Here is an 11,703-nt window from a genome sequence, read left to right on the forward strand (position 1 = left end):
TCTCTCTCTCTCTCTCTCTCTCTCTCTCTCTCCCTCTCCCTCTGTCGCTCTCTCTCTCCCTCTGTCTCTCTCTCTCTCCCTCTGTCGCTCTCTCTCTCCCTCTGTCTCTCTCTCTCTCCCTCTCTCTCTCTCTCCCTCTGTCTCTCTGTCTCTCTCTCTCCCTCTGTCTCTCTCTCTCTCTCCCTCTGTCTCTCTCTCTCTATCTCCCTCTGTCGCTCTCTCTCTCCCTCTGTGTGTCTATGTCTCTCGACCCTCGTGGAGATCCAGGGGCAGGCTGTGCAGCTGGGAATCAGGACTGTCGTTCTGACTGTGTTGAACGGATGCTGTTTCTTTCTCTATTAAAAGTTCGGACTTTCCATGAAACAGTCTGCTTTTGGAAGTGTTGGAAGAAAAGCTATTGTGTTACTTAAAGGCAGGGTTGGTAAATGCTCATTACATCCTGACAGCAATCAATAAATCAAATGCCCATCCAATCATTTCATCCAAGTATTACCTGGCTGTCTACCTGCCTGCTTGCATGTTACATAAGTTGCTATCTTAACCACTGTGAACAGCCATGTTTGCTGTTTACGTTCATATAATGATCATTTTTGGGGGAGTGGCTTTGGAGGTGTTGCCGTCTTCGCAACTTTCTTACGAGATTAAGCTCATTTTGGTGCTAGTGCTGCTGGCTACTTTTATTGGAAAAGAGTTGAGATGAGATGATTTTTTAAAATCTAGCGTAATCTTGCTAGTTTCTCAAGATTACCAACCCTACCTTTTTAATTTCCAAAATTCAGGAAACGTTAATTTACATCACAAGAACTGATACTTTGGTACCAAGTCGATGCCAAAGTGCAGACAACGTTACGGTTCTCCTTTTTTCCAGTACTGTACATACGGGGGCGACCGTGGCTCACTGGCTTAAGAGGGTTGTCTGGTCAACGGTTCGATCCTCGACTGGGACGTGCCACGTGTCGGTGTCCCCTGAGCAAGACACTGAACCCCTGGCTCCCCGGGCGCCTGTCATTGGCAGCCCACTGCTCCCTAAATACAGGGATGGGTCAAATTTCGTGTATATGTATATGACAATAAAAAGAAAGGGTTTCTCACCGGGGATCAGGTGACTAACAGCGTCACACTGACTATAGAACACTTCCCTGATAAAGCTACATTGTGAACAACATATTCGGAGCTAACAGCTTATGTTAGTGACTGTTGCGTTGAAGTACAGGGGATTTATTGTTTTGTCTGTTTATGCTATGTTTATGTTCAAAAACGAATACTGTCGATATACGATCATCAACTCAACTCTCAATATCGGCCTCAGAAATGGTACCTGCTGAGTTCTCATATCGTGTTGATAAAAGCTTATCCAAAGCCAAACATGGACACACCCAAACAGAACATGACAGTTGGAAAGAGCGATGTTAGCCATCAGTTAGCCTCTACATCCTGGTACTAAGCAGTAAAACAAGTCACAGAAGCAGCTAATTATACCCTGAGAGTGTGTGTCGGTGATGTTTGAAGGAGATGATGTTATTATAAAGTGTGTGCACACAGCCAGAGTGTGTTTGGGGTTTGTCGGTTGGTCGGTTGGCCCCGTTTGACGTAACTGTTAACACAGTAAGTTGTGAGCGCGTGTGTGGGTGTCCGTTGGCCGTTCTGGTTTCCATTGCTCCTACTAAGAGAGAAAAAAGCCGGGCATCGAACCTGCGTGTGTGGTTGGATGTGTGTGTTAATGTCATGGCTCGTTGTAGGCCTGGAACGGCTACTGTTTCTCTGCGCTGACTCTTCCATACGTGAAAACACACGGTCCAAAACCACAGCCACCTCCTATATCCAGACGGCTCTCCAGTAGAGATGGAAAGTATGTGAGCCTCCTGTCTGTTTGCAGACGTTTGTCTCAGTGTGAATCTAAATAGTGTGCATGCAGATACTGAGGCTCTCTCTGCTGTCTGCGTGGAGAGAGTGCATGACTAGATCAGCTGTGGTTCATGGTGCAGACCTCCACCACCGCTCATTGCAACCACCTCAGATACAGGACTCACCGTACGTAATTGGGCATTTTATTGTGGGGAAATTGATGACGCAATACCTGCACAAGTATCAAGTGTGGTTGATAGAGGGCTCGCCGGCTCAAATCCTCCGTCTGGTTTTGGAAAAATGTGTGGATGGAAAGTGAATGAGGAATAAGCTCGCCCACTTCAGTAATTGCTGTGTAGGTGTCGTTCAGCAAGAAACAGTCCGCCCAAAACATTTCTACTCTGTTAAAGAAACAGTACTTTCCATCCAATGCATGTTTCTTCTTCCTGTGTTGAGCTGGCCAAGTGCATATGCACATATTTCCAGCAGCTCCGATAGAGTGGGTCCATGCTTGCATGGTAATATCTTTCTCTAAGCTTTGCTATCTATGCTACAGAAGACAATGAAGTTAAGGAAGAACACTGTTGCTGTAAAGCCGAGTAGGTCTTTATTCACTGTTACAATCCTTAAAACGCAAAGGAGCATATGTATACCTTCAGTGGCTAGTGTAGCATTGAAGTGCTAATGCTCATTAATGATGTTCAAACGTACTCTGCTAATGCTAGTTCCACTTTTCAAAATCTTCCAAACCAGCATGATAATGAAGCAAATCTAAAGCGATTGCTTGAGAGCTGGCCGATGCTACGCTTTGATTGGCAAGTCTGCGTTTGAGGGGCGGGACGTAGCGTAGGGGCAATTGGCTTGGATGTTTCTCTCCAACTGAGAAAACAGTCAGAAGATTGCCACTCACAAGTTGGGAACCAAGGAAGGTGACTTTATAATGTTGTTTATAATGTTTGCCATTAACCATTTGACACCCAGCTCCACATGTCCAAGAGTTCTTGAGCAAGACAAATTACCCTAAATGGCTCCCAATGAGAGAAATTCAAGCGGCAGATATATTGACACTAATGATCAGGTATGCATTGAATTGAATGCATTCATTGGATAAATCTAAATTCATGTCACAACAGATGAGTGAAGCGTCCCGCATGTTATGAAATAGACTCGCATTGCGTTTCTTGAATGCATAATGTGTTGGCTTAGTTTGATTCTTCATGGCAGGTGAAGCTGGGCCTTCTTAGCCGAGGACTTGTTAGAACTGGAGCCGGTCCGATGTTTTTTTTATTTTAGCTGAGTCAGACTCGGTCGCTCATTCTCTGCTCTGTCATTATGTGATTAGCACCATAACTCTGTGTGTCATTTCTATGTATGGCTATATGTGTCTGAGCAGGTTATTCAGCAGTTATCACTCGTCTATTCCTTCTCGTCTTGCTCTACTGCCGAGAGCTCAGTGGAGATGACTTACTTGCAGTGTTGAGCTAATGAATGCAGACTGTCACACACGCGCATGTATGAAAAGAACACACTTTCTGTCGTTGTTGGTTGACTCTTTTCCTGTTGCTCTCTCGTGTTGAAAAGGCTGCCGTTGGTTCCTGCTGCAGATGTTGTTTCTGGCAGGAACCATTTCAGCCGAGCACAGACACTGAAGTGGAAATTTTAGCTTTTCTCATACTGTGAGGCATTTAGTCTGGGCGTCACTGTGCGTGTGTCGAAGGAAAAATGGACTCTTCAACCACTGTCGTGAAATGGGAGCTAAAATTCATCTGTTTTTTTAGGTTTCTTTGTGGGATTGTTTAAAACTTGTGTTTGAAACAATAGATGCTTGGGGTGGCCTGAGTGATGGAGCAAAATAGTATGAATGTTGAGCTTATGTATTCAGACCATAACATGGTCAGACCAGGACACAGGTTCTTCTTTGCCTTTAGTGTGTACACCGGATACAGATGCAGTCGACCTTGTCAGTCTTGCTGTCTTTCTCTTTCGTGCTCCTCTTCCTCCCCTCAGCAGTAGTTTAACCCAGTGTGTGTGTGTGTGTGTGTGTCAAAGTCAAAGCAGCAAAGCAGAGTGCTGTGATTCTTCCTGGCAGTTCTGCAGTGCGACCGACTCCACTGCAGCAATGTTAAATGTGTGTGTGTGCGCAGTCGTGGTAGCACTTGTGTCCAAATGGCGTTGATGAGGAAATGTCTTTACATGTTGTTCATTCTGAGAAACTCAGGGAGGTTGTCACAATCAGCAGCCACCCATCAGATGTCAGTGTGTAGATGTGCACACTGAGGTGGTGTTGCATGCTTTAACTGTGCCACTTGGCTCTATCCTCACAGCAGGGGGGGGGTACCACACTGACCCGTGATAGGCCTTAAAGTTCCCCGCCCTTGCCCAAGCTGTGTTGCCAGCATCGATTTATCTACTGATTATTTTCTTCATTTTAATCAGTCAAATTAAATTACTCATTTTATCGGACCAAAATATTGAATTTACTGTCTTAGAAGATGAAGAAAACAAACATATTAACATTTGAAAAGCTGGAACTAGAGATTGTTTTGTCATTTTTCCTTTTAAAAATGACAAATATTGAATTTACTATTAAAATTGTACTGTTCTGTCAGTCAACTAATATTTTCAGCTGTAGTTGACATCAAGATAAACTGATTTCTTAATGCATTTATTCTAATCATAATTTACTCACTGCTGGTGTGTCAGCAGTAGTTCCAGCAGCCCTCTGTGCCAGATTCGATAAGAAAGAAATGCCGCTCGCTTGCAGTGTGAACACCTACTTTCTTCCTGATGTTTTGTGTGGATGTTCTACACTCGGCAATTACAAAATGTTGAACTGAAACATCATTTAAATCTATCTCAGCTAGGAGCAGGTCTCAATTTCCATTTTTTATAATGTTGATTTACAACATTAACACTGAACTTCACACTGCACCACTGAACTTCTTGCCCTCCAGTGCTGGCAGCTTGTGCCCCATTTCAATAAAACAAGCAGACTGCAGATTCAACCCGAGGGTGTGTGTGTGTGCGCGCCTGTGTGTGTGTGTATCGCTGTGCTAGGTAGGTTGGTATTATGTGTGTTAGCTGGTTACTAGGCAGACCAGGATGTAATTGTCTCTTGCAGGTCAGCAGCAAGAGACTGACTCTGGCAGGGTTGAGGGTTTGATTCCCTCTGGACCTGTTAAAGAGTAACTAAAACTCCAAACCCGCTTTTTCAGCTTAAGTCCACTATTTATTTATTTTTGTGCAAAGTATTTGAACTCTACATATTATGTTATAAATATATATAAATATGCATAGCGACTGCCCTCGACTGCAGCGAGAGTAGAGTTATAGTGAAGAGTAGCCGTTACCCTTTCAATTAGACGAAGCTAATCAGTACTAGCGTACACATAGCTAGCTCGAATGCTAATCTGTAGCAAACACATGCATGTAAACTCAAACGGTAATGTAAAAACTGTAAATTCTTAACGTTAAAGTATCGTAGACCAAGCCCAACATTTCATGTGGTGCTTTGAATGTTCTGTTACAATTGCAAGCTAGCTAGCTAACTAGCCTGTCGTACAGTGTAGGAAAGCGCATCGCTATCGGCAGATAATCGATCATTAACACTGATTCGGCAGATTTTGTAATGTGCAGATGGCTTAATTTCACGTCCACAGGAAAGAGGTAAAAGGATTGTGCTGATAGATGTCTTAGCCCCCCAAAACTCAAGCCTAAACTAGTTTAGTTGCTCTTTAAAGAACTGGCAACGCACAAGAGTTTCGTCAAACTTGCTTCAGTATCGACATCTCATGCTGTGAATGCAGTTCACAGGGATTTCCTCCGCCAGAGACGCTGTGGAGTGAGTGGCACTAGATTTAAGACGTCGGCCCGTCTCTATATGTCTGTGGCCTTCAGCTGCTGTAGACTAAACTGTCTGCAGTCGGGAGACAAGCTGTTCTAAATAGGTGCGTTGGGGGGTTTATCTACCAAACCCAGTGCCTTAAGCTTCTCAGTTGCAAGTATCTCACACATACACACACGTTGCCTTTCTATACTTGTGAAGACCCTCATTGGCATAATACATTCCCTAGCCTCTAACTCTTTCTTTAATTATCACAGCTAAGTGTCTAACCCCAATCTTAACCTAACCCCGAGCATTGAAACCCAACTTGTTTAAAACGCTGATCACAGCCTGGAGGGGAGACTGCAGGAATACATCTATGTATTCAGGCTAGATCTCTGTTTCATTGCCCAACTCCCAAGACCTATGCAGTATCTTTTATTAAATATTGTACCGTTGATTTTTATATCAAAGCTTGACCGTATAATAATAACAATCCTTTGAAGTTGTCCTCACAATGCAGAAATGTCCTCGCTATGTCAGTTGAAAACTGAAAGTTCGTCCTCATAGAAATAGCAATACAAGCTCTTACACACCCACCCACCCACCCACTCACACACAGAGTCAGAGTCCATGTCCTCCAGGCTGAAATGAACTCATATTTCCCAGTTATGTGGTGTTCAGTGAACGTTCCCAGTATGAGCACCACCAGACTACAACGTGACTAGTTTAAACCTGCCCTCAACGCACATTCAATTTCAGTTTAAAAACACATTTTATGCTCTAAGAACCTAAAAGAAACCCCAGAAATATTAAAGAATTTTTAAAAGGATTCTTCACAAATTCTCAAACGGCTTTGGAGTTGTATGTTTTCCCTTTAGTTCTGAATAATGGTACATCATACATTGATTTGTAGACCTGCAGTGGGATGGCCAGCAGTACTTATTCTTGCTCATTTTAGTTTTTCGTAGAATCATGTGGCTTTTCGTGGTTAATTCCTGTTGTGAGGAACTCGCAAGGGTCTGATTTTAAAGCCTCCTTCATCAGGTGTGGACTGCATTAGATGAGTATAGTAACATATACTTGATGTGCTGTGAGAATTTTTAAAAAGGCAAACCTTTGGTCGGGGTTTGCCATCCTCTGAAGTGTCAGCTCAGTTTCCTCTGCTGAGTCTATTCTGTTTTTACCACCAATCGTCTCTTTGACATTACGTCCAGCTTCAACCCTAATTCACCGAACAATACCGACATTGTTCTCAGCATCGTCTGGAACTTGGTTTTACTTCTTACTGACACATTTCCATGACCTGAGTGGATCTCAGATTGCTACTAAGTGAAGCATGAAGCAATGCATTAGAAATGTCCTAAACAATGTCTTTATTGTTACAATTAAATGTTTCCCAGTTTGCCAATTATTCTGATAATTTGGTGTGGAGACTAGCATTACACACACTATTAACTGAGCAGCAGCCTTGAATTAGATTTCCAAGTCTCATTATGAGTGAAATGTTGGAGAGGTAAAGCTATTGTTTTCAATCTGAGAATTTTAAAGCCTCTGTTTTGGCAGGCCATGTTGTTTTGTAATACCCTTTTTAAAGCGGCCTGTTGGGCAACGGAGGAGTCATAAACCGGCCTGAAAGCAGAACCGGAGCGTCAGCATCACACAGATGTTAGTATTCACTCAGGAGAGGATGACCTCGCAAGTAAAACAGACATCTTTCAAGGTATGAAAAAACTCAAAATCAGATACGTAATCATTTAAGTTGAAGGAAGCCTAGTAAGGATTTTTATACAGATATTAAAAGGCACTACGAGGAACTTTTGTGTGTATTGTGGCACCTCGTGTGGACAAAAGCAGTAGTGTTTCAGAGCACTTTTTGCTGGACTGGAGTCCCTGTCACTGCCTGCATTGTCAGCCGGCAAAAAGGGATGAAAGATGTTGAGGAAACTCTGAATCAATGACGTTCATTAGGAGAGACTCACCGCTCTAAGAGAATGTGATTAATCAAAGACATTCAGCCCACCAGTCATCTCCAAGTTATTTACAGATGGTCAACCACGAGCTGTTTTGTCACAGTGTTATTAGCTAACTCTTCCTAATACTTTCCAGTGAAGTAATCTGTTGCAATACAGCGGGGATGAGGAACTATTTCAAATGACACATCACTTTCTTTTTTTTTTTAATTCCTGAAATGAGATGGAAGCACAAAGTCGTATGTCACAACCACATCAGTCCAACTGAACGTTGCCACATCAAGGAAGGACACGTTAACGGATCGTGGTGAGAACAAATTGTTCAGCTGCCATCAGTTGTTTTTTGTTAAACATTCGGTTGAATTAAACTTACATTGTTCCATAGCAGCTCGGCTGACATCGTTATGCATCTGTGAACAAGACGAGCACCTTTTATCCAGTTTATAAATACTCTTCTTTCTAATTCTTAGTGATCTTGTGAAGTTTTTTGAGCTTTGATATGTTTTGTTTTTTTTGTTGCTGCGATCGGTTTTGTGCTACGTAAGCTAGCCATGCCAGCTGTCTGAGGCTAATGTGTTGCTATTACATCATTCTAGGTCTCTTGGTCTTATGGTGCGTTTATTTGAACTGGGAAGTCGTAATTTACGAATTCCCAGTCAAAGATTTCCACTGGAGCGACTACTCGAAGTCGGATTTCCTACTTGAAAAGTCGGCAGAACTTCACCAACCCCGACTGCAAAATTGTATATTTTATGTATATTATATAGCTTTGTTTGTAAAATAGCGATGCACGTTTCAGTCTGCTTGTGGTTGATGATTTGAATCACTAGACTGGTTTAGATGGTCTCTTCACTGGGAAGTCAGTGAATGACTTTGATGCACCGATGTACCCATGATCAGTGCACCGGTTGAGAGCACACAAGTGTGTGTGTGTGTGTGTGTGTGTTTTGTCCCAACAATGTTCTTGTTGTTACAACCATCAGCTATCGATCATGTGAGAACTGCTAATGACCTTTTGCAAGCCAGGATTGGAGTGTTTGTGTAATTCTCCTGATTGTGCATGTGACATGTTCGCACTCGTATGACATGGTTAGCTTGTGAAAAAAGAACACGCACACATGCATGTGACACAGAACACAATGCAACCCCCCAAACACACACACACACACACTTCATTTTTACATTCACACTACCTGTACACAAATATCCGATAAAGGTCAGACTCAACCACAGCATAAGCGAATCTGACAAGATGAAGTCTTGACATAATGAGCCGTGATGATTTTGGTGAAATGTCATCAATTCCAGCCGAATCAGCAAACCCAGATCAAGAGCGAGAGTAATACAAATGGGGGTTAAAGGGAAAAGAAGGAGAGAAGGAGAGAAGTGGGTCAAGAGAGACGAGACACACGTATGTATACATAAGAGAGAGAGAGATGTTACGGCAGCGGCGTATTAAAATGTTGGTGCCTCTCAGTTATTTTTAGGTCACACACATCCAGCCTGCTCAGCGTGATAGAAACACACACACACTAGTGCCACCTGTAGACAGTACATGTGTTGTGTAGACAGCTGCTGTGTGTGTGTGTGTGTGTGTGTGTGTGTGTGTGTGTGTGTGTGTGTGTGTGTGTGTGTGTGTGTGTGTGTGTGTGTGTGTTTGTGTGTGTGTGTGTGTGTGTGTGTGTGTGTGTGTGTGTGTGTGTGTGTGTGTGTGCTTGGAGTTTCCTTTGATGAAGCTAGGCTAACAGTTTCCCCTTGCTTCCAGTCTTTGTGCTAAGCTAGGCGACTGGACACACAAAGAGGGAACATTTATGCATATTTCCCTAAGTGAACAAAAACTATCCCCAAATATATAGGCATCAGCCTAAACAAAGCCAGTTGAGGAGTGTGATTTTTATTTAGTGCTTCTCCGTCCATCCAAAGGAAGTCTGATGGTGTAATAATAACGTTTCTCTCTGTGTGTGTCTGCAGGGTGATTGAATTCCTCTCCACTCTCTGCTCTGTTGGAGCTGGACTGAGCTGAGTTAGCAGACCAAAGGTAAACAGCATGATAAACGGCTCTTTATCGTTTCATATCCCGCCGTCACATGTGGACAGTTCGGTGCTGGGTTTGTGTTAGGACTGTCAACGAATATTCTAAATTTGATTATATTGAATTAGTTAAAAGAACAAACAGATATTAGACTATTAATTGATATGGCCAAAGAGCGAGCGTTTCGTTACGTCATGTAAACAAACACGAAGACGTAACCTCTTAAAAGATGGGCGATTAGTACTGTCTTCTGACGTTTGCATTATTTCAACAGAAAACACACATTTCATATCGTGATATTTACTCAAAACTTTCAGGGGATCTTCCTCCGGCCATCTGCCGCCTTTCTTAGGTTTTTGTAGTGAAATTAGGATCAATAAAATCGATCATTGCAGGCTTTCGAAGTGAGCAACAGGAACAAATAGAAACAGGACAAAATGTCTTTTGGCAGTTTTAGCCAATTTGATGGTCTCTTCTTGATTGTTTCTCCGTGTTCCCCTCACAGAGTCATATACTCTGTACGAGTGTTGTTTCTGTCACACTATATGGCCAAAAGTATGTGGAGCTCTTGGGAACTTCTGTCTGTGTTGGTTTGGGCTAGGCCTCCTCATTTCCTTTCCAAATCTTAATGATCCAATATAAAATCGTATTTTTTGACAATAGTGTGCTTTAGTTCACAATGCCCCCAAGCATGAATTTACCTCCAAAAATAAACGTTTTTTCCAGTTTGCTGTGGATGAACTTACCTGTCCTACACAGACCCTGACCTGAACCCCATTCAACACCTTAGGACGGGGCTTCATCACCCAACAGAGCCGACCTTACTGATGTTCCATTGGCTTAATTTCTGCAGCTTGCAGGTTCCAAAATGTGGTGGAAAGTCTGAAACCAGAAGAGTTGAGGCCATCATAGCAGCAGATTAATGCCCGTAAATTTGGAAAGAGATGTTCAACAATCATGGAAAGTATGGGTATAATATTCAAGTGTTCACATGCTTTTGGCCATATAGTGTAATTGGTAATGTTTCCAAAATGTTATGATTGTTACTATTACCAGGACTTCCAGTGGTTCAGTCCTCGGCTGTAATGTTTTTAAACTTGTCTTTGGGGTCTGGAAGAGTTCTAGCTGACATCTGGTTCAGACATAATGTGTTTTGATCCCAGTGTTCATAGTTGAGGTGTACCCAAAGTACAACATATTTTACTATTAACGTCCTGTTTTTCACTTATTGTCTCTCAGTCCGAGCATATCAAACCAGTCAGGCCAGCGCTCAGCTGTTGGTTAGAAAGCTATGTCGAGGTTTCCAAAATATATGTTCTCGTGGTGGCTTTGATGACAATTAATCGCTCCCAGCCTCGTTTGGGCTTCTGTGTTCTTTATGCTCGAGTTTCTTCAACCGTTGAGATCCGTGGAAAACTGAACGTCTCTGTTTCCCCACAGCCAACTCCGGAGAGCCAGGATTATAAATCTGTGGCCAGCGTGAACGGATTCCTGGATACTTCAGACAGAAGTCATGTCGTGTTGTGTAACAGCCTGAAGGGGATTGGTGTAAATAGTGGAAAGTGACATGTGTGTTGGGGGGGTTCTTCTTTGCTGTCTTTTGCTCTTAAACCAAGAAAGATGCTCAGCATTAAATATTGTATAAATCATGCTTGCCAGTTTGCTTTTGCCACATGGTATTAGTAAGAAACTATTATTATGCTAACAAGCTGTTTTGGTAGTGTTCAAAATATAATTAAATCTGCCACATCAGGACAAATGATGCTTCCAATGCTTTTAGATGATTTAGTATTGCTGAAAGAGGTTTATCTTAAAGTGGAACTACCATCATTAAAAGTCTATTCAATGCTATTGAAACAGTAGCAGGAATGAAAGTCAGATGGGCACCACGAATAATGTTGATTCCACGTTACGTCTTTGGGAACACTCGGTTGGGAATGTTGGTTTTTCTGTGAAGATCAGACAGCTTTTTCAGAAACCTAATGTGTGTGTGTGTGTGTGTGTGTGTGTGTGTGTGTGTGTGTGTGTGT

The 11,703-nt window shown here is 42.6% G+C and overlaps 1 protein-coding gene across 1 annotated transcript in view; it reads left to right on the plus strand.

The window, feature by feature from the left end:
* raph1a (Ras association (RalGDS/AF-6) and pleckstrin homology domains 1a) overlaps positions 1-11,703 on the plus strand; it is a 44,960-nt gene that overhangs the window by 8,246 nt on the left and 25,011 nt on the right. The window contains exon 2 of the mRNA XM_031873453.1: positions 9,613-9,679. The gene's annotated coding sequence lies outside the window, so the exon portion shown is untranslated. The remainder of the gene's footprint in view (positions 1-9,612; positions 9,680-11,703) is intronic.

This window comes from Anarrhichthys ocellatus, unplaced genomic scaffold, assembly GCF_004355925.1.
Source record: "Anarrhichthys ocellatus isolate YVR2014 unplaced genomic scaffold, GSC_Weel_1.0 scaffold71, whole genome shotgun sequence".
Lineage (NCBI taxonomy): Eukaryota > Metazoa > Chordata > Actinopteri > Perciformes > Anarhichadidae > Anarrhichthys > Anarrhichthys ocellatus.